This window comes from Anomaloglossus baeobatrachus, chromosome 4 (assembly GCF_048569485.1).
Source record: "Anomaloglossus baeobatrachus isolate aAnoBae1 chromosome 4, aAnoBae1.hap1, whole genome shotgun sequence".
Lineage (NCBI taxonomy): Eukaryota > Metazoa > Chordata > Amphibia > Anura > Aromobatidae > Anomaloglossus > Anomaloglossus baeobatrachus.
This window is the reverse complement of record NC_134356.1, coordinates 6,023,307-6,045,926: the sequence shown is the minus strand read 5'-3', so window position 1 is coordinate 6,045,926 and position 22,620 is coordinate 6,023,307.

Sequence of the window (22,620 nt, the reverse complement as noted above, 5' to 3'; positions counted from 1 at the left end):
CTGTACAGTAAGTGGGGGCGGGTCCCTGTCTCTCTACAGTAAGTGGGGGCGGGTCACTGTCTGTACAGTAAGTGGGGGCGGGTCTCTGTACAGTAAGTGGGGGCGGGTCCCTGTCTCTCTACAGTAAGTGGGGGCGGGTCCCTGTCTCTGTACAGTAAGTGGGGGCGGGTCCCTGTCTCTGTACAGTAAGTGGGGGCGGGTCCCTGTCTCTGTACAGTAAGTGGGGGCGGGTCCCTGTCTCTGTACAGTAAGTGGGTGCGGGTCCCTGTCTCTGTACAGTAAGTGGGGGCGGGTCCCTGTCTCTGTACAGTAAGTGGGGGCGGGTCCCTGTCTCTGTACAGTAAGTGGGGGCGGGTCCCTGTCTCTCTACAGTAAGTGGGGGCGGGTCCCTGTCTCTGTAAAGTAAGTGGGTGCGGTCCCTGTCTCTGTACAGTAAGTGGGGGCAGGTCCCTGTCTCTGTACAGTAAGTTGGGGCGGGTCCCTGTCTCTGTACAGTAAGTGGGGGGCGAGTCCCTGTCTCTCTACAGTAAGTGGGGACATGTCCCTGTCTCTACAGTAAGAGGAGGCAGGTCCCTGTCTCTCTACAGTAAGTGTGGGCGGGTCCCTGTCCCTCTACAGTAAGTGGGGGCGGGTCCCTGTCTCTCTCTACAGTAAGAGGGGGCGGGTCCCTGTCTCTACAGTAAGTGGGGGCGGGTCCTTGTCTCTCTACAGTAAGTGGGAGCGGGTCCCTGTCTACAGTAAGAGGGGGCGGGTCCCTGTCTCTACAGTAAGTGGGAGCGGGTCCCTGTCTCTCTACAGTAAGAGGGGGCGGGTCCCTGTCTCTACAGGAAGTGGGGGTGGGTTCCTGTCTCTCTACAGTAAGTGGGGTCAGTGTTGTGTACGTCAGTTATGCTTTGGCCGCTGGGAGGCTCCCTCTTGTGGCCAGGAATGGTTTGGACAGAGACCAGGTGTGTTGAGCAATTGTCGTTTCCATTGCTAACTCTCTGCTTATTTAAACCCTGGTCTGCTGGCAGGCTATGCCGGATGTCAGTTGTTCTTTGTTCACCAGCTTGCTTCATTCTGCTCCACACCACATCTACCTCAGATAAGTGCTTGCTCTTTATTTGTTGTTTGGTTCTTTTGCTCTTATCTGGGTTTGTCATTTGCTGTGGTTGTTTTCAGTTTATTTGCAGGCAGGAATCTTCCCTCTCAGTTGCTTAGCTGGGAAACTCCCTGCAGCTATGTTTGGAGTATAGCTCCTTTATGTCCACGTGTTTGTTGCTTCTTGAATTTGTAATGATTCCTGCTTTCTGTATGACAAGATAGGACGGAGTGTAGATCGTGCGATCTGAGGGCCTTTTTGTACTATCAGGAATTTGGAATTTTGCAGGGTTTTTCTCTGGCCACCATCAGCCCCTTTCCTGTCCTTTCCTATTTTAGTCAGTGGGGGCCTCACCTTTTTCTAATCCTGTCATCTATCTGTGTATTATGTTTTCCTATATCAGCGCAGTCTTTGAATGTGGGGGGCTAGCTATTCTTTATCTATTTTCTGAGGCAGACAGTTATTCATCTTTCCTTGCTTTAGGGTAGATAGTTCTCCGGCTGGGTTCGCGGTGCACAGGATGTTAGTTCACCCCTCGGCTACTTCTAGTGTTGATGGTTAGTAAGGGGATGGCGGCCAGATTAGTTGCCAATGCTCTTGTCACCTTTTACCAATGATTTGTGGTGGTCTTCCATGGTTCCGGATCATAACAGGTCAGTCCCTGTCTCTGTACAGTAAGTGGGGGCGGGTCTCTCTCTCTACAGTAAGAGGGGGCGGGTCCCTGTCTCTCTACAGTAAGTGGGGGCGGGTCTCTGTCTCTACAGTAAGAGGGGGTGGGTCCCTGTCTCTCTACAGTAAGTGTGGGCGGGTCCTTGTCTCTCTACAGTAAGTGGTGGCGGGTCCCTGTCTCTACAGTAAGTGGGGGCGGGTCCCTGTCTCTCTACAGTAAGTGGGGGCGGGTCCTTGTCTCTCTACAGTAAGTGAGGGCTGGTCCCTGTCTCTCTACAGTAAGTGGGGGCGGGTCCCTGTCTCTTTACAGTAAGTGGGGGTGGGTCCCTGTCTCTACAGTAAGTGGGAGCGGGTCCTTGTCTTTCTACAGTAAGTGGGGGTGGGTCCTTGTGAAGTGGGGGCGGGTCCTTGTCGTTCTACAGGAAATGGGGGCGGGTCCCTGTCTCTCTACAGGAAGTGGGAACAGGTCTTTCTCCCATATAGGATGTGGGGTGGGTCTTTACTTTTCCTTAGAAAATGGTGGCCATGTTTGTTTCTTTACAGTAAGTAATGGATGGACTTTATCTGCTTACAAGATGGTGGGGTCTGGTCCGGGGTCTCTTTGTTGGGGTCTGGTCTGGGGTCTGTTTGTTGTGGTATCTTTATTGGGGTCTGATTGGGGTCTGGACTGGGGTCTCTTTGTTGGGGTCTGGTCTGGGGTTTGTTTGTTAGGGTCTGGTCTGGGGTCTACTTGTTGGGGTCTTGTCTAAGGTCTCTTTGTTGGGGTCTGGTCTGGAGTCTTCTTGTTGGGGTCTTTGTTGGGGTCTGGTCTGGGGTCTTTGCTGGGGTCTCTTTGTTGGGGTCTGGTCTGGAGTCTTCGTGTTGGGGTTTTTGTTGGGGTCTGGTCTGGGGTCTTTGCTGGGGTCTCTTTGTTGGGGTCTGGGCTGGAGTCTTCTTGTTGGGGTCTGGGGTCTTTGTTGGGGTCTGGTCTGGAGTCTTCTTGTTGGGGTCTGGGGTCTCTTTGTTGGGGTCTGGGGTCTTCTTGTTGGGGTCTCTTTGTTGGGGTCTGGTCTGGGGTCTCTTTGTTGGGGTCTGGTCTGGGATCTTCTTGTTGGGGTCTCTTTGTTGGCGTCTGGTCTGGGGTTTCTTTGTTGGGGTCTGGTCTGGGGTCTTCTTTTTGGGGTCTCTTTGTTGGGGTCTGGTCTGGGGTCTCTTTGTTGGGGTCTGGTCTGGGGTCTTCTTGTTGGGGTCTGGTCTAGGGTCTGTATACAGAGGAGGTCTAGGATAGAATAGAGGACGTGACTCCCGCTCCCCCATATATAATAGTAGAGGTAGACACTTCACATCTTGGGCGTTGCATTAGAAAACAAGCTCCTTATTGAAAGAGGAGAAAACTCCCTAAAAATTAGGAATAATCATAATATGCAGAAATCAAACAGAAGAAAATATAAAATACAATTATTTCACATTTATCATAGTTAAAAATAGTTTTTAAAAAGGCGGAAGATCCCGAGAGATCCCGGCGCGTTTCACACCATAAGGCTCTTAGGCATAGCAAAGTCTCAAAGAAAGAAAGGTGTAAGGCATGATTTGAGGATCTGGATATAGGGCCCTGTTTTGGGGTCTGTATATAGGGCCCTGCTCTGGGGTCTGTATATAGGGCCCTGGTCTGGGGTCTGTATACAGGGCCCTGGTCTGGGGTCTGTATATAGAGCCCTGTTTTGGGGTCTGTATATAGGGCCCTGGTCTGGGGTCTATATATAGGGCCCTGTTTTGGGGTCTATATATAGGGCCCCATTTTGGGGTCTGTATATAGAGCCCTGGTTTGGGTTCTGTAAATAGGGCCCTGTTTTGGGTTCTGTATATAGGACCCTGTTTTGGGGTCTGTATATAGGACCCTGTTTTGGGGTCTGTATATAGGGCCCTGGTCTGGGGTCTGTATACAGGGCCCTGGTCTGGGGTCTGTATATAGAGCCCTGTTTTGGGGTCTGTATATAGGGCCCTGGTCTGGGGTCTATATATAGGGCCCTGTTTTGGGGTCTATATATAGGGCCCCATTTTGGGGTCTGTATATAGAGCCCTGGTTTGGGTTCTGTAAATAGGGCCCTGTTTTGGGTTCTGTATATAGGACCCTGTTTTGGGGTCTGTATATAGGACCCTGTTTTGGGGTCTGTATATAGGACCCTGTTTTGGGGTCTGTATATAGGACCCTGTTTTGGGGTCTGTATATAGAGGCTTGGTCTGGGATCTTTATATAAGACCCTGTTTTGGGGTCTGTATATAGGGCCCTGGTTAGGGTAGGGCCCTGTTTTGGGGTCTGTATATAGGGCCCTGGTCTGGACTCTGTATATAGGGCCCTGTTTTGGGGTCTGTATACAGATGAGATTTGTAGATATGGGGAACATGAGGTGTATGTAAGCGTCTGCGGTCTGTATACTGAGGGGTCTGGTCTAGGGTCTGTATATAAGGAGATTGGAGTCTATAGGAGAGTATGGTCCTAGGGTCAATGCTCCATGACCCCCATTATTTAGAGAGTTCCAGTTCCCCCGCAGCAGGGCCCCTATATATATATATACGGACAGAGATGGGCCCATTCTTGCTGCGTATTTCCCGCGTTTCGGCTCCTAGATACACTGTATCTCCTCCGTTCTCCTGGATACACTGTATCGGCTCCGTTCTCCTGGATACACTGTATCTGCTCCGTTCTCCTGGATACACTGTATCTCCTCCGTTCTCCTGGATACACTGGATCTCCTCCGTTCTCCTGGATACACTGTATCTCCTCCGTTCTCCTGGATACACTGGATCTCCTCCGTTCTCCTGGATACACTGTATCTCCTCCGTTCTCCTGGATACACTGTATCTCCTCCGTTCTCCAGGATACACTGGATCTCCTCCGTTCTCCTGGATACACTGGATCTCCTCTGTTCTCCAGGATACACTGGATCTCCTCCGTTCTCCTTGATACACTGGATCTCCTCTGTTCTCCTGGATACACTGTATCTCCTCCGTTCTCCTGGATACACTGGATCTCCTCCGTTCCCCTGGATACACTGTATCTGCTCTGTTCTCCTGGATACACTGTATCTCCTCCGTTCTCCTGGATACACTGTATCTCCTCCATTCTCCCGGATACACTGGATCTCCTCCGTTCTCCTGGATACACTGGATCTGCTCCGTTCTCCTGGATACACTGGATCTGCTCCGTTCTCCTGGATACACTGTATCTCCACCATTCTCCTGGATACACTGTATCTCCACCATTCTCCTGGATACACTGGATCTCCTCCATTCTCCCGGATACACTGGATCTCCTCCGTTCTCCTGGATACACTGGATCTGCTCCGTTCTCCTGGATACACTGGATCTGCTCCGTTCTCCTGGATACACTGTATCTCCACCATTCTCCTGGATACACTGGATCTCCTCCGTTCTCCTGGATACACTGTATCTGCTCCGTTCTCCTGGATACACTGGATCTCCTCCGTTCTCCTGGATACACTGTGTCTCCTCCGTTCTCCTGGATACACTGTATCTCCACCATTCTCCTGGATACACTGTATCTCCTCCGTTCTCCTGGATACACTGGATCTCCTCCGTTCTCCTGGATACACTGGATCTCCTCCGTTCTCCTGGATACACTGGATCTGCTCCGTTCTCCTGGATACACTGTATCTGCTCCGTTCTCCTGGATACACTGGATCTGCTCCGTTCTCCTGGATACACTGTATCTCCACCATTCTCCTGGATACACTGTATCTCCTCCGTTCTCCTGGATACACTGTATCTCCACCATTCTCCTGGATACACTGGATCTCCTCCGTTCTCCTGGATACACTGTATCTCCTCCGTTCTCCTGGATACACTGTATCTCCTCCGTTCTCCCGGATACACTGTATCTCCTCCGTTCTCCTGGATACACTGTATCTCCACCATTCTCCTGGATACACTGGATCTGCTCCGTTCTCCTGGATACACTGTATCTCCTTCGTTCTCCTGGATACACTGTATCTCCTCCGTTCTCCTGGATACACTGGATCTGCTCCGTTCTCCTGGATACACTGGATCTCCTCCGTTCTCCTGGATACACTGGATCTCCTCCGTTCTCCTGGATACACTGGATCTGCTCCGTTCTCCTGGATACACTGTATCTGCTCCGTTCTCCTGGATACACTGGATCTGCTCCGTTCTCCTGGATACACTGTATCTCCACCATTCTCCTGGATACACTGTATCTCCTCCGTTCTCCTGGATACACTGTATCTCCACCATTCTCCTGGATACACTGGATCTCCTCCGTTCTCCTGGATACACTGTATCTCCTCCGTTCTCCTGGATACACTGTATCTCCTCCGTTCTCCCGGATACACTGTATCTCCTCCGTTCTCCTGGATACACTGTATCTCCACCATTCTCCTGGATACACTGGATCTGCTCCGTTCTCCTGGATACACTGTATCTCCTTCGTTCTCCTGGATACACTGGATCTCCTCCGTTCTCCTGGATACACTGTATCTCCTCCGTTCTCCTGGATACACTGGATCTCCTCCGTTCTCCTGGATACACTGGATCTCCTCCGTTCTCCTGGATACACTGTATCTCCACCATTCTCCTGGATACACTGGATCTGCTCCGTTCTCCTGGATACACTGGATCTCCTCCGTTCTCCTGGATACACTGGATCTCCTCCGTTCTCCTGGATACACTGTATCTCCTCCGTTCTCCTGGATACACTGGATCTCCTCCGTTCTCCTGGATACACTGTATCTCCTCCGTTCTCCCGGATACACTGTATCTCCTCCGTTCTCCTGGATACACTGGATCTCCTCCGTTCTCCTGGATACACTGGATCTCCTCCGTTCTCCTGGATACACTGGATCTCCTCCATTCTCCTGGATACACTGCATCTCCTCCGTTCTCCTGGATACACTGCATCTCCTCCGTTCTCCTGGATGCACTGTATCTCCTCCGTTCTCCTGGATACACTGGATCTCCTCCGTTCTCCTGGATACACTGGATCTCCTCCGTTCTCCTGGATTCACTGTATCTCCTCCATTCTCCTGGATACACGGTATCTGCTCCGTTCTCCCGGATACACGGTATCTGCTCCGTTCCCCTGGATACACTGGATCTCCTCTGTTCTCCTGGATACACTGGATCTCCTCCATTCTCCTGGATTCACTGGATCTGCTCCGTTCTCCTGGATACACTGTATCTGCTCCGTTCTCCTGGATACACTGGATCTGCTCCGTTCTCCTGGATACACTGTATCTCCTCCGTTCTCCTGGATACACTGGATCTCCTCCGTTCTCCTGGATACACTGGATCTGCTCCGTTCTCCTGGATACACTGTATCTCCTCCGTTCTCCTGGATACACTGTATCTCCTCCGTTCTCCTGGATACACTGGATTTCCTCCGTTCTCCTGGATACACTGGATCTCCTCCGTTCTCCTGGATACACTGTATCTCCTCCGTTCTCCTGGATACACTGGATCTCCTCCGTTCTCCTGGATACACTGTATCTGCTCCGTTCTCCTGGATACACTGGATCTCCTCCGTTCTCCTGGATACACTGGATCTCCTCTGTTCTGCTGGATACACTGGATCTCCTCCATTCTCCTGGATTCACTGGATCTGCTCCGTTCTCCTGGATACACTGTATCTGCTCCGTTCTCCTGGATACACTGGATCTCCTCCGTTCTCCTGGATACACTGGATCTCCTCTGTTCTGCTGGATACACTGGATCTCCTCCATTCTCCTGGATTCACTGGATCTGCTCCGTTCTCCTGGATACACTGTATCTGCTCCGTTCTCCTGGATACACTGGATCTGCTCCGTTCTCCTGGATACACTGTATCTCCTCCGTTCTCCTGGATACACTGGATCTCCTCCGTTCTCCTGGATACACTGGATCTGCTCCGTTCTCCTGGATACACTGTATCTCCTCCGTTCTCCTGGATACACTGTATCTCCTCCGTTCTCCTGGATACAATGTATCTCCTCCGTTCTCCTGGATACACTGGATCTCCTCTGTTCTGCTGGATACACTGGATCTCCTCCATTCTCCTGGATTCACTGGATCTGCTCCGTTCTCCTGGATACACTGTATCTGCTCCGTTCTCCTGGATACACTGGATCTGCTCCGTTCTCCTGGATACACTGTATCTCCTCCGTTCTCCTGGATACACTGGATCTCCTCCGTTCTCCTGGATACACTGGATCTGCTCCGTTCTCCTGGATACACTGTATCTCCTCCGTTCTCCTGGATACACTGTATCTCCTCCGTTCTCCTGGATACAATGTATCTCCTCCGTTCTCCTGGATACACTGTATCTCCTCCGTTCTCCTGGATACACTGGATCTGCTCCGTTCTCCTGGATACACTGTATCTGCTCCGTTCTCCTGGATACACTGTATCTCCTCTGTTCTCACGGATACACTGTATCTCCTCCGTTCTCCTGGATACACTGGATCTCCTCCGTTCTCCTGGATACACTGGATCTCCTCTGTTCTCCTGGATACACTGGATCTCCTCCGTTCTCCTGGATACACTGGATCTCCGCCGGCTGCACACGGTGGGGCGCGGTTCCCGGTGTGACGGGGGCAGGCGCGGGATCTTTCCACATTCGGAGGAGCTCTGAGCCCAGAACGTTTCCTCCAGAGCTGGGATAAAGATGGAAAGATTTGCTCAGCGCTCGCTCCATCTTCTACCTTGCAATTGTTTTCCACTATTTAACCGGGTGAGACTTGCTGCGGTGGCGGCGGCGGCGGCCACCCACGGCAAGGACGGGTCCAATAAAAGGTCCTGAGTGCCCGGCACTGGACCGCCGCCACTAATTGCTTTCAGATGAGCGCTGGCAGCGCCGCCATGCTCGTAATTCTGGGCACTTTATGTGGGTGACCTGGGACCGGCACTGCGCACATTTCGAGGGTCGCCCCCTCCTCGCCCCCTGGACGGTGTCCCAATGTTAATGTGTAAGTGCAGAGGCCTGTGACTGCCCCGCGCTGCTCCTCACGCTCCACTCTCCTCAACCTGATCCCGAAAGATTCCCAAATATTTCCCTGATTGTTTCTCCGACGCTGCTGACACCGGGATTCCTGGGCACGGTCGTCACCGCAACCCTCGCACGGGCGGATCGCGTTACACCGTCCCAGGGGGGCGACACATAAGTGTCCGGATAATGAGGCCGGAATGTCCGGAGATCCGGGAGGAATCTCGAGGATTATGAGATGAGCCGACAGTTAGCAAGAAATGGGGGCAACAAATGCCGCTCCTCCTGCGCTCAGCCCCAAACGAATGCCGCTCCTCCTGCGCTCAGCCCCAAACGAATGCCGCTCCTCCTGCGCTCAGCCCAAAACGAATGCCGCTCGGCCCCAGACAAATGCCGCTCCTCCTGCGCTCGACCCCAAGCGAATGCCGCTCCTCCTGCGCTCGACCCCAAGCGAATGCCGCTCCTCCTGCGCTCGACCCCAAGCGAATGCCGCTCCTCCTGCGCTCGAACCCAAACTAATGCCGCTCCTCCTGCGCTCAGCCCCAAAATGAATGCCGCTCCTCCTGCGCTCAGCTTTAAATGAATGCCGCTCCTCCTGCGCTCAGCCCAAAACGAATGCCGCTCCTCCTGCGCTCAGCCCAAAACGAATGCCGCTCCTCCTGCGCTCAGCCCAAAACGAATGCCGCTCGGCCCCAGACAAATGCCGCTCCTCCTGTGCTCGGCCCCAGACAAATGCCGCTCCTGCTGCGCTTGACCCCAAACGAATGCCACTCCTCCTGCGCTCAGCCCCAGACAAATGCCGCTCCTCCTGCGCTCAGCCCCAGACAAATGCCACTCCTCCTGCGCTCGACCCCAAACGAATGCCACTCCTCCTGCGCTCAGCCCAAAACGAATGCCGCTCCTCCTGCGCTCAGCCCAAAACGAATGCCGCTCCTCCTGCGCTCAGTTCCAAACGAATGCCGCTCCTCCTGCGCTCGACCCCAAACGAATGCCGCTCCTCCTGCGCTCAGCCCCAAACGAATGCCGCTCCTCCTGCGCTCGACCCCAAACGAATGCCGCTCCTCCTGCGCTCAGCCCAAAACGAATGCCGCTCCTCCTGCGCTCGACCCCAAACGAATGCCGCTCCTCCTGCGCTCAGCCCAAAACGAATGCCGCTCCTCCTGCGCTCAGTTCCAAACGAATGCCGCTCCTCCTGCGCTCGACCCCAAACGAATGCCGCTCCTCCTGCGCTCAGCCCCAAACGAATGCCGCTCCTCCTGCGCTCGACCCCAAACGAATGCCGCTCCTCCTGCGCTCAGCCCAAAACGAATGCCGCTCCTCCTGCGCTCAGCCCCAGACAAATGCCGCTCCTCCTGCGCTCGGCCCAAAACGAATGCCGCTCCTCCTGCGCTCGGCCCCAGACAAATGCCGCTCCTCCTGCGCTCGACCCCAAACGAATGCCGCTCCTCCTGCGCTCAGCCCCAAACGAATGCCGCTCCTCCTGCGCTCGGCCCAAAACGAATGCCGCTCCTCCTGCGCTCGGCCCCAGACAAATGCCGCTCCTCCTGCGCTCGACCCCAAACGAATGCCGCTCCTCCTGCGCTCAGCCCAAAACTAATGCCGCTCCTCCTGCGCTCGGCCCCAGACAAATGCCGCTCCTCCTGCGCTCGGCCCCAGACAAATGCCGCTCCTCCTGCGCTCAGCCCCAAACGAATGCTGCTCCTCCTGCGCTCAACCCCAAACTAATGCCGCTCCTCCTGCGCTCAGCCCCAAACGAATGCTGCTCCTCCTGCGCTCAGCCCAAAACGAATGCCGCTCCTCCTGCGCTCAACCCCAAACTAATGCCGCTCCTCCTGCGCTCAGCCCCAAACGAATGCCGCTCCTCCTGCGCTCAGCCCAAAACGAATGCCGCTCCTCCTGCGCTCAACCCCAAACTAATGCCGCTCCTCCTGCGCTCAGCCCCAAACGAATGCCGCTCCTCCTGCGCTCAGCCCCAGACAAATGCCGCTCCTCCTGCGCTCGGCCCAAAACGAATGCCGCTCCTCCTGCGCTCAACCCCAAACGAATGCCGCTCCTCCTGCGCTCGACCCCAAACGAATGCCGCTCCTCCTGCGCTCGACTCCAAACGAATGCCGCTCCTCCTGCGCTCGGCCCAAAACGAATGCCGCTCCTCCTGCGCTCAGCCCCAAATGAATGCCGCTCCTCCTGCGCTCAGCCCCAAATGAATGCCGCTCCTCCTGCGCTGTCAGCGGCTACACTCAGTTTATATGGCCGGATCAGATTGTACCATAAGAGCACAGTTAGCTGAGGGTCCGAACCCCCCAAATCCTGAAGAGTCATGTATCTAATCCTCTCCTGTGTGATACTGTCTGCTGAGCTGTGTATATAATCCTCTCCTGTGTGATACTGTCTGCTGAGCTGTGTATCTAATCCTCTCCTGTGTGATACTGTCTGCTGAGCTGTGTATCTAATCCTCTCCTGTGTGATACTGTCTGCTGAGCTGTGTATCTAATCCCCTTCTGTGTGATACTGTCTGCTGAGCTGTGTATCTAATCCTCTCCTGTGTGATACTGTCTGCTGAGCTGTGTATCTAATCCTCTCCTGTGTGATACTGTCTGCTGAGCTGTGTATCTAATCCTCTCCTGTGTGATACTGTCTGCTGAGCTGTGTATCTAATCCCCTTCTGTGTGATACTGTCTGCTGAGCTGTGTATCTAATCCTCTCCTGTGTGATACTGTCTGCTGAGCTGTGTATCTAATCCTCTCCTGTGTGATACTGTCTGCTGAGCTGTGTATCTAATCCTCTCCTGTGTGATACTGTCTGCTGAGCTGTGTATCTAATCCTCTCCTGTGTGATACTGTCTGCTGAGCTGTGTATCTAATCCTCTCCTGTGTGATACTGTCTGCTGAGCTGTGTATCTAATCCTCTCCTGTGTGATACTGTCTGCTGAGCTGTGTATCTAATCCTCTCCTGTGTGATACTGTCTGCTGAGCTGTGTATCTAATCCTCTCCTGTGTGATACTGTCTGCTGAGCTGTGTATCTAATCCCCTTCTGTGTGATACTGTCTGCTGAGCTGTGTATCTAATCCTCTCCTGTGTGATACTGTCTGCTGAGCTGTGTATCTAATCCCCTTCTGTGTGATACTGTCTGCTGAGCTGTGTATCTAATCCTCTCCTGTGTGATACTGTCTGCTGAGCTGTGTATCTAATCCTCTCCTGTGTGATACTGTCTGCTGAGCTGTGTATCTCATCCTCTCCTGTGTGATACTGTCTGTTGAGCTGTGTATCTAATCCTCTCCTGTGTGATACTGTCTGCTGAGCTGTGTATCTAATCCTCTCCTGTGTGATACTGTCTGCTGAGCTGTGTATCTAATCCCCTTCTGTGTGATACTGTCTGCTGAGCTGTGTATCTAATCCTCTCCTGTGTGATACTGTCTGCTGAGCTGTGTATCTCATCCTCTCCTGTGTGATACTGTCTGTTGAGCTGTGTATCTAATCCTCTCCTGTGTGATACTGTCTGCTGAGCTGTGTATCTAATCCTCTCCTGTGTGATACTGTCTGCTGAGCTGTGTATCTAATCCCCTTCTGTGTGATACTGTCTGCTGAGCTGTGTATCTAATCCTCTCCTGTGTGATACTGTCTGCTGAGCTGTGTATCTAATCCTCTCCTGTGTGATACTGTCTGCTGAGCTGTGTATCTAATCCTCTCCTGTGTGATACCGTCTGCTGAGCTGTGTATCTAATCCTCTCCTGTGTGATACTGTCTGCTGAGCTGTGTATCTAATCCTCTCCTGTGTGATACAGTATCAGACGATCCTCAGTCTGTACATTCTATAACACGCTGTATCTAAGCAGCAGAGGGTATATCCTCCTCTTCACTTTCCGGACTGTTCTCGCCGTGCGCGTTGTAATCGGGCTCCCTGGGGTCGGGAGAGATTGCGGTGACGCCAGAGGCACAAATGTGGAATTGAAATCTTCCTCCATCCATAAGAGGGTATATATATACGGCCCCCCGCCGGGAGATACATATATATACGGCCCCCCGCCGGCCCCCCATGAATAAGGGAAGAAGCCGCGGCTTCTGTGCAGACCATTCCCATACCGCGCTCCTGGAGACACCGGGATCTCACATCTGCTGTATGGAATGTAGCCTGGTATTATGGGATGTGTTATATGGGATGTATCCTGGTATTATGGGATGTACAGTATGGAATAAATCCTGGTATTATGGGATGTATCTTGATATTTTGGGATGTACTGTGTAGGATAAATCCTGATATTATGGGTTGTGTTATATGGGATGTATTCTGGTATTATGGGATGTATCCTGGTACTATGGGATGTGTTATATGGGATGTATCTTGGTATTATGGTATGTGCTATATGGGATATATCCTGGTGTCACGGGATCCTTCTCCCATATTACACAATCAACAGAGCAAGAGATGAGTGAGCAATCCAGAGATCCTTTATTCCATGCAATACGGATGGTCCATAAAATAATCCACCACACAGAGGGTAAAATAGTCCAGTAATGGGATAAATGTCCAGGTCTCTCTGGTGAGCCTCAGCTTCTCCCCCAGAGGATGAATCTTGCTGCTTCTCGCTTCTCCTTCTCAGACAGACTGAATAATCCCCCAGGTAAGCACAGAGGTTATGTGGATTACAGGCTCCCTCCCCCACACCTAGGGACAAAAGCACTGCAGGGGGTGATTAACCTGCAGACAGGACAAACAATACATAGAATGGGCAGAGCACCAAAAAAAATACCAACCTACACAAAATGATAAACAACCCACAATATCACACCCTCACACCTGGTACTATGGGGTGTATATAATATCTGTGTAGATACATTGGGACTCCTGCACCTGTCACAGCTTTCTTCTTTACATCGGGGCCTAAAACTTCTCACAGCTGATTATTTGCTACCATTGCACCCGTCTGGCATTCCTCTGGGAGCCGAGCAGCCGGACTCTTCCCTGCGCTGATACATTGTAACGCTGGACAGGTAGATTGCTATTGTTTTCTTTACACAGAGAGGATTCTCATCAGTGATACATTGTAACAAACCCATCCACCAATCTCCGTACAACGAGTCTCTTAGGTCAAGAGATATCCAAAACCCTAACACACTACACCTAACCCCCAATCCATGCCCCTAACCCTAACACACTACACCTAACCCCCAATCCATGCCCCTAACCCTAACACACTACACCTAACCCCCAATCCATGCCCCTAACCCTAACACACTACAACTAACCCCCAATCCATGCCCCTAACCCTAACACACTACAACTAACCCCCGATCCATACCCCGAACAATAACCCCCTAAGCTAATACACTAACCCCCAATCCATGCCCCCTAACACTAAACCTAACCCCAATCCATGCCCCCTAACACTAAACCTAACCCCAATCCATGCCCCGTAACACTAACCCCCAATCCATGCCCCTAACCCCTAATCCATGCCCCTAACCCCTACTCCATGCCCCTAACACTAACCCCTAATCCATGCCCCCTAACCCTAATACTAAGCCCAATCCATGCCCCCTAACACTAACCCCCAATCCATGCCCCCTAACACTAAACCTAGCCCCAATCCATGCCCCCTAACACTAACCCCCAATCCATGCCCCCTAACACTAAACCTAGCCCCAATCCATGCCCCCTAACACTAACCCCCAATACTTGCCCCTAACCCCCAATCCATGCCCCTAACACTAACCCCCAATCCATGCCCCTTAACCCTAACACTAAACCTAAGCCCAATCCATGCCCCCTAACACTAACCCCCAATCCATGCCCCCTAACACTAACCCCCAATCCATGCCCCTAACAATAACCCCCAATCCATGCCCCCTAACCCTAACATTAAACCTAACCCCAATCCATGCCCCCTAACACTAACATTAAACCTAGCCCCAATCCATGCCCCGTAACACTAACCCCCAATCCATGCCCCTAACCCCCAATCCATGCCCCCTAACACTAACCCCCAATCCATGCTCCCTAACACTAAACCTAGCCCAATCCATGCCCCCTAACACTAACCCCCAATCCATGCCCCTAACCCCCAATCCATGCCCCTAACACTAACCCCCAATCCATGCCCCCTAACACTAAACCTAACCCCAATCCATGCCCCTAACCCTAATACACTAACCCAAACTCTGAAACCCTAACCCCCTAATCCTAATACCCTAATAGCAACCCCATAACGCTAATCCTAGCCCTATCCCCCAATCCCTTTGCCCCTAATCCCTATTCCCCTAATCTTTTGGCCCCTGGTCCTATCCTCATGAACCCTCTAGCCCCTTATCCCCTTCCCCTAATTTCTTAGCGATCGCCCCGTCACCCCCAATCTTTGCCCTGAGATAGTTGCCTATATAGTAATCCCTGCGGTGGCGGTGCCGCGGTGTGTGAATTGGCTATATAGTAATCCCTGCGGTGGCGGTGCCGCGGTGTGTGAATTTGCTATATAGTAATCCCTGCGGTGGCGGTGCCGCGGTGTGTGAATTGGCTATATAATAGCTCCTGCGGTGGCGGTGCCGCGGTGTGTGAATTGGCTATATAATAGCTCCTGCGGTGGCGGTGCCGCAGTGTGTGAATTGGCTATATAGTAATCCCTGCGGCGGCGGCGTGCCGCGGTGTGTGGATTGGTAATATAGTAATCCCTGCGGCGGTGGCGTGCCGCGGTGTGTGGATTGGCTATATAGTAATCCCTGCGGTGGCGGTGCCGCGGTGTGTGAGTTGGCTATATAGTAATCCCTGCGGTGGCGGTGCCGCGGTGTGTGGATTGGCTATATAGTAATCCCTGCGGTGGCGGTGCCGCGGTGTGTGAATTGGCTATATAGTAATCCCTGCGGCGGCGGCGTGCCGCGGTGTGTGGATTGGCTATATAGTAATCCCTGCGGCGGTGGCGTGCCGCGGTGTGTGGATTGGCTATATAGTAATCCCTGCGGTGGCGGTGCCGCGGTGTGTGAGTTGGCTATATAGTAATCCCTGCGGTGGCGGTGCCGCGGTGTGTGGATTGGCTATATAGTAATCCCTGCGGTGGCGGTGCCGCGGTGTGTGAGTTGGCTATATAGTAATCCCTGCGGTGGCGGTGCCGCGGTGTGTGGATTGGCTATATAGTAATCCCTGCGGTGGCGGTGGCGCGGTGTGTGAGTTGGCTATATAGTAATCCCTGCGGTGGCGGTGCCGCGGTGTGTGAGTTGGCTATATAGTAATCCCTGCGGTGGCGGTGCCGCGGTGTGTGGATTGGCTATATAGTAATCCCTGCGGTGGCGGTGGCGCGGTGTGTGAATTGGCTATATAGTAATTCCTGCGGTGGCGGTGCCGCGGTGTGTGAATTGGCTATATAGTAATCCCTGCGGTGGCGGTGCCGCGGTGTGTGGATTGGCTATATAGTAATCCCTGCGGTGGCGGTGCCGCGGTGTGTGAGTTGGCTATATAGTAATCCCTGCGGTGGCGGTGCCGCGGTGTGTGGATTGGCTATATAGTAATCCCTGCGGTGGCGGTGGCGCGGTGTGTGAGTTGGCTATATAGTAATCCCTGCGGTGGCGGTGCCGCGGTGTGTGAGTTGGCTATATAGTAATCCCTGCGGTGGCGGTGCCGCGGTGTGTGGATTGGCTATATAATAATCCCTGCGGTGGCGGTGCCGCGGTGTGTGAATTGGCTATATAGTAATCCCTGCGGCGGCATGCCACGGTGTGTGAATTGGCTATATAATAATCCCTGCGGTGGCGGTGCCGCGGTGTGTGAATTGGCTATATAGTAATCCCTGCGGTGGCGGTGCCACGGTGTGTGAGTTGGCTATATAGTAATCCCTGCGGCGGCATGCCACGGTGTGTGAATTGGCTATATAATAATCCCTGCGGTGGCGGTGCCGCGGTGTGTGAATTGGCTATATAGTAATCCCTGCGGTGGCGGTGCCGCGGTGTGTGAATTGGCTATATAGTAATCCCTGCGGTGGCGGTGCCACGGTGTGTGAATTGGCTATATAGTAATCCCTGCGGTGGCGGTGCCGCGGTGTGTGAATTGGCTATATAGTAATCCCTGCGGTGGCGGTGGCGCGGTGTGTGAGTTGGCTATATAGTAATCCCTGCGGTGGCGGTGCCGCGGTGTGTGAGTTGGCTATATAGTAATCCCTGCGGTGGCGGTGCCGCGGTGTGTGGATTGGCTATATAGTAATCCCTGCGGTGGCGGTGGCGCGGTGTGTGAATTGGCTATATAGTAATTCCTGCGGTGGCGGTGCCGCGGTGTGTGAATTGGCTATATAGTAATCCCTGCGGTGGCGGTGCCGCGGTGTGTGAATTGGCTATATAGTAATCCCTGCGGTGGCGGTGCCGCGGTGTGTGAATTGGCTATATAATAGCTCCTGCGGTGGCGGAGCCACGGTGTGTGAATTGGCTATATAATAATCCCTGCGGTGGCGGTGCCGCGGTGTGTGAATTGGCTATATAGTAATCCCTGCGGTGGCGGTGCCGCGGTGTGTGAATTGGCTATATAGTAATCCCTGCGGTGGCGGTGCCACGGTGTGTGAATTGGCTATATAGTAATCCCTGCGGTGGCGGTGCCGCGGTGTGTGAATTGGCTATATAGTAATCCCTGCGGTGGCGGTGGCGCGGTGTGTGAGTTGGCTATATAGTAATCCCTGCGGTGGCGGTGCCGCGGTGTGTGAGTTGGCTATATAGTAATCCCTGCGGTGGCGGTGCCGCGGTGTGTGGATTGGCTATATAGTAATCCCTGCGGTGGCGGTGGCGCGGTGTGTGAATTGGCTATATAGTAATTCCTGCGGTGGCGGTGCCGCGGTGTGTGAATTGGCTATATAGTAATCCCTGCGGTGGCGGTGCCGCGGTGTGTGGATTGGCTATATAGTAATTCCTGCGGTGGCGGTGCCGCGGTGTGTGAATTGGCTATATAGTAATCCCTGCGGTGGCGGTGCCGCGGTGTGTGAATTGGCTATATAGTAATCCCTGCGGTGGCGGTGGCGCGGTGTGTGAGTTGGCTATATAGTAATCCCTGCGGTGGCGGTGCCGCGGTGTGTGAATTGGCTATATAGTAATCCCTGCGGTGGCGGTGCCGCGGTGTGTGGATTGGCTATATAGTAATCCCTGCGGTGGCGGTGGCGCGGTGTGTGAATTGGCTATATAGTAATCCCTGCGGTGGCGGTGCCGCGGTGTGTGGATTGGCTATATAGTAATCCCTGCGGCGGCGGCGAGCCGCGGTGTGTGAGTTGGCGGCAGATCCCGGCTGTATACGTATGGATATGGTGTCAGTCGCTCGTAGTCGCCGCTGCCTCTCGCTCCTGAGCATGGAGAGAATGGACGGAGCGGCGGAGGTCGCAGGGTTCACGGTTTCCAGGCGAAATTACACATTTCAGCTTATGGAGGACTAATGTGCGGCCGGCGCCCAATTAACTCCCCGAGCGGAGAGCGCCGGCATTATCCTGGAGTGCGACTTTTAAAGCCGCGTCCTAATTGCGATTCAAGCTCCGCTCCGCGATTACTGTACATCGAAGCCGCAGCCGCCGGAGACCATTACACGAGCCGCGTCCATTAAGCCACAAGCCGCAATTGTCCGCAGAGAAATTGCTGTAATAAAACATTTATTGTCGCCTCGAGGGATTGTGGGTAATACATTATGGATTATATAAAGCCCTGAAAATGGTACCAAGGATACAAATATAAAAGGGGGAGGAGCCAGGAGAGTCAGGCAGCCAATCAGTGAACAGGGTGACGGGATAAGACTCCATCTATACTGAGAACGGAGAATCCGGAACAAAGGAGAAAGCAGAAAACAACAAAGAGATACAATGTAACAATAAACACAAAGTGTCAGATCATCCACAGGACTACTACTGACAACCGGCCTGTATATATGTGTGAGGGTGTCAGCCCCGCCCCTGGCGATGACATCACTGATATACTGACGTGATCAGACATGAGGCCACACCTCTTATATACAGCCCCGCCCCTGGTGATGACATCACTGATATACTGACATGTGATCAGACATGAGGCCACACCCCTTATATACAGCCCCGCCCCTGGTGATGACATCACTGATATACTGATATGTGATCAGACCTGAGGTCACACCCCTTATATACAGCCCCACCCCTGGTGATGACATCACTGATATAATGACATGTGATCAGACCTGAGGTCGCACCCCTTATATACAGCCCCGCCCCCGGTGATGACATCACTGATATATTGACATGTGATCAGACATGAGGCCACTCCCCTTATATACAGCCCCGCCCCTGGTGATGACATCACTGATATACTGACATGTGATCAGACCTGAGGTCGCACCCCTTATATACAGCCCCACCCCTGGTGATGACATCACTGATATACTGATATGTGATCAGACCTGAGGTCGCACCCCTTATATACAGCCCCGCCCCTGGTGATGACATCACTGATATACTGACATGTGATCAGACCTGAGGTCGCACCCCTTACACACAGCCCCGCCCCTGGTGATGACATCACTGATATACTGACATGTGATCAGACCTGAGGTCACACCCCTTATATACAGCCCCACCCCTGGTGATGACATCACTGATATACTGACATGTGATCAGACCTGAGGTCGCACCCCTTACACACAGCCCCGCCCCTGGTGATGACATCACTGATATACTGACATGTGATCAGACCTGAGGTCACACCCCTTATATACAGCCCCACCCCTGGTGATGACATCACTGATATAATGACATGTGATCAGACCTGAGGTCGCACCCCTTATATACAGCCTCACCCCCTGGTGATGACATCACTGATATAATGACATGTGATCAGACATGAGACCACACCCCTTATATACAGCCCCGCCCCTGGTGATGACATCACTGATATACTGATATGTGATCAGACCTGAGGTCGCACCCCTTATATACAGCCCCACCCCCTGGTAATGACATCACTGATATACTGATATGTGATCAGACCTGAGGTCGCACCCCTTATATACAGCCCCGCCCCTGGTGATGACATCACTGATATACTGACATGGGATCAGACCTGAGGTCGCACACCAGGACGACGCTCTGGTCTATGGCGGTGATGTTCCGAGTCTGATGGAAAATGTAAGATTGAGAACAATGCGAGCGAGTGGAGTCCGACGCTGCACAATGGCAGCGAGTACTGTGTGCTTCACTGCCTGAGGGCATCCGGTGCACTGGAAGCAACGCTACGAATGTAGACTTTATTCTCAAGAAGCTTCATTACGAGGATCAAGGATGGTGAATATGGGCTGATCTGTAGGTTCTCAATTTGCTCCTTGGGCAGCGAGGAGGACACACGACGCCCCCATTCTTTTTTTCTGAATAGGATTCGGCTCATCTATGGAGCCAACGAGAAAATACAACCTGGAGTCAGGACCATGTGGAAAGGTTGGTTGATCCCAGTAATGTTCTCCTCCACTGTTGCACAATAAGCTCAGACTGATGAAGCCGTTTGTGAAAGCGCCACCGAAACAAGGAGCGATGTAAGTGTGCGCCAAGTTTCAAGGACTGTTTGAAACAAAACTGAAGGAAGACATTTTTGTGGGACCGGATATTTGGAAACTCATCAACACAACATGTTCGAAACAAAAATGAAAACTGTTGAGAAAAAGCCTTGAGATTCGTTTAAAGAAGTCGTGAAGAAACTTCTAGGAAACAAAACAAGATCCAAAATGTAAGTCCATCGCGGAGAACATGTGGAAATGTACAAAAGCCTGGGGTTGTCTGATGAATTGTAAGTTATATTCTTTACATTCCCATTTGGAAGGCTTTCCTGAAAATCACGGTGCTGATAGCGAAGAGCAAGGACTAAAATGTCATCAGGATATCGAGGAGATGGAACGATGATCCCAAGGAAGATGGAAAGTGAAGATGATGGGGGACGATGCCAAGGAAGATGGAAGGTGAAGATGATGGAGGACGATACCAAGGAAGATGTCATCAGGATATCGAGGAGATGGAACGATGATCCCAAGGAAGATGGAAGGTGAAGATGATGAGGACGATACCAAGGTAGATGGAAAGTGAAGATGATGGAAGGTGAAGATGATGGGGGATGATACCAAAGAAGATAGAAAGTGAAGATGATGGAGGACGATACCAAGGAAGGTGGAAGGTGAAGATGATGGGGGATGATACCAAGGAAGATGGAAAGTGAAGATGATGGAGGACGATACCAAGGAAGATGGCAGGTGAAGATGATGGGGGACGATACCAAGGAAGATGGAAGGTGAAGATGATGGGGGATGATACCAAGGTAGATGGAAGGTGAAGATGATGGGGGACGATACCAAGGAAGATGGAAGGTGAAGATGATGGGGGACGATACCAAGGAAGATGGAAGGTGAAGATGATGGAAGACGATACCAAGGGAGATGGGAAGTGAAGATAATGAGGACGATACCAAGGAAGATAGAAAGTGAAGATGATGAGGACGATACCAAGGTAGATGGAAGGTGAAGATGATGAGGACGATACCAAGGTAGATGGAAGGTGAAGATGATGGGGGATGATGCCAAGGTAGATGGAAGGTGAAGATGATGGGGGATGATGCCAAGGAAGATGGAAGGTGAAGATGATGGGGGACGATGCCAAGGAAGATGGAAAGTGAAGATGATGGGGGACGATACCAAGGAAGATGGAAGGTGAAGATGATGGGGGATGATACCAAGGTAGATGGAAGGTGAAGATGATGGGGACGATGCCAAGGAAGATGGAAGGTGAAGATAATGGGGGACGATACCAAGGAAGATGGAAGGTGAAGATGATGGGGACGATACCAAGGTAGATGGAAGGTGAAGATGATGGGGAATGATACCAAGGAAGATGGAAGGTGAAGATGATGGGGGACGATGCCAAGGAAGATGGAAGGTGAAGATGATGGGGAATGATACCAAGGAAGATGGAAAGTGAAGATGATGGGGGATGATACCAAGGTAGATGGAAGGTGAAGATGATGGGGACAATGCCAAGGAAGATGGAAGGTGAAGATGATGGGGGACGATACCAAGGAAGATGGAAGGTGAAGATGATGGGGGATGATACCAAGGTAGATGGAAGGTGAAGATGATGGGGACGATGCCAAGGAAGATGGAAGGTGAAGATGATGGGGACGATGCCAAGGTAGATGGAAGGTGAAGATAATGGGGGACGATACCAAGGAAGATGGAAGGTGAAGATGATGGGGACGATACCAAGGTAGATGGAAGGTGAAGATGATGGGGAATGATACCAAGGAAGATGGAAAGTGAAGATGATGGGGGACGATACCAAGGAAGATGGAAGGTGAAGATGATGAGGGATGATACCAAGGTAGATGGAAGGTGAAGATGATGGGGGACGATATCAAGGTAGATGGAAGGTGAAGATAATGGGGGATGATACCAAGGTAGATGGAAGGTGAAGATGATGGGGGATGATGCCAAGGTAGATGGAAGGTGAAGATGATGAGGACGATACCAAGGTAGATGGAAGGTGAAGATAATGGGGGACGATATCAAGGTAGATGGAAGGTGAAGATAATGGGGGATGATACCAAGGTAGATGGAAGGTGAAGATGATGGGGGATGATGCCAAGGAAGATGGAAGGTGAAGATGATGGGGGACGATGCCAAGGAAGATGGAAGGTGAAGATGATGGGGGACGATGCCAAGGAAGATGGAAAGTGAAGATGATGAGGACGATACCAAGGAAGATGGAAGGTGAAGATAATGGGGGACGATATCAAGGTAGATGGAAGGTGAAGATAATGGGGGATGATGCCAAGGAAGATGGAAGGTGAAGATGATGGGGGACGATACCAAGGAAGATGGAAAGTGAAGATGATGAGGACGATACCAAGGTAGATGGAAGGTGAAGATAATGGGGGATGATGCCAAGGAAGATGG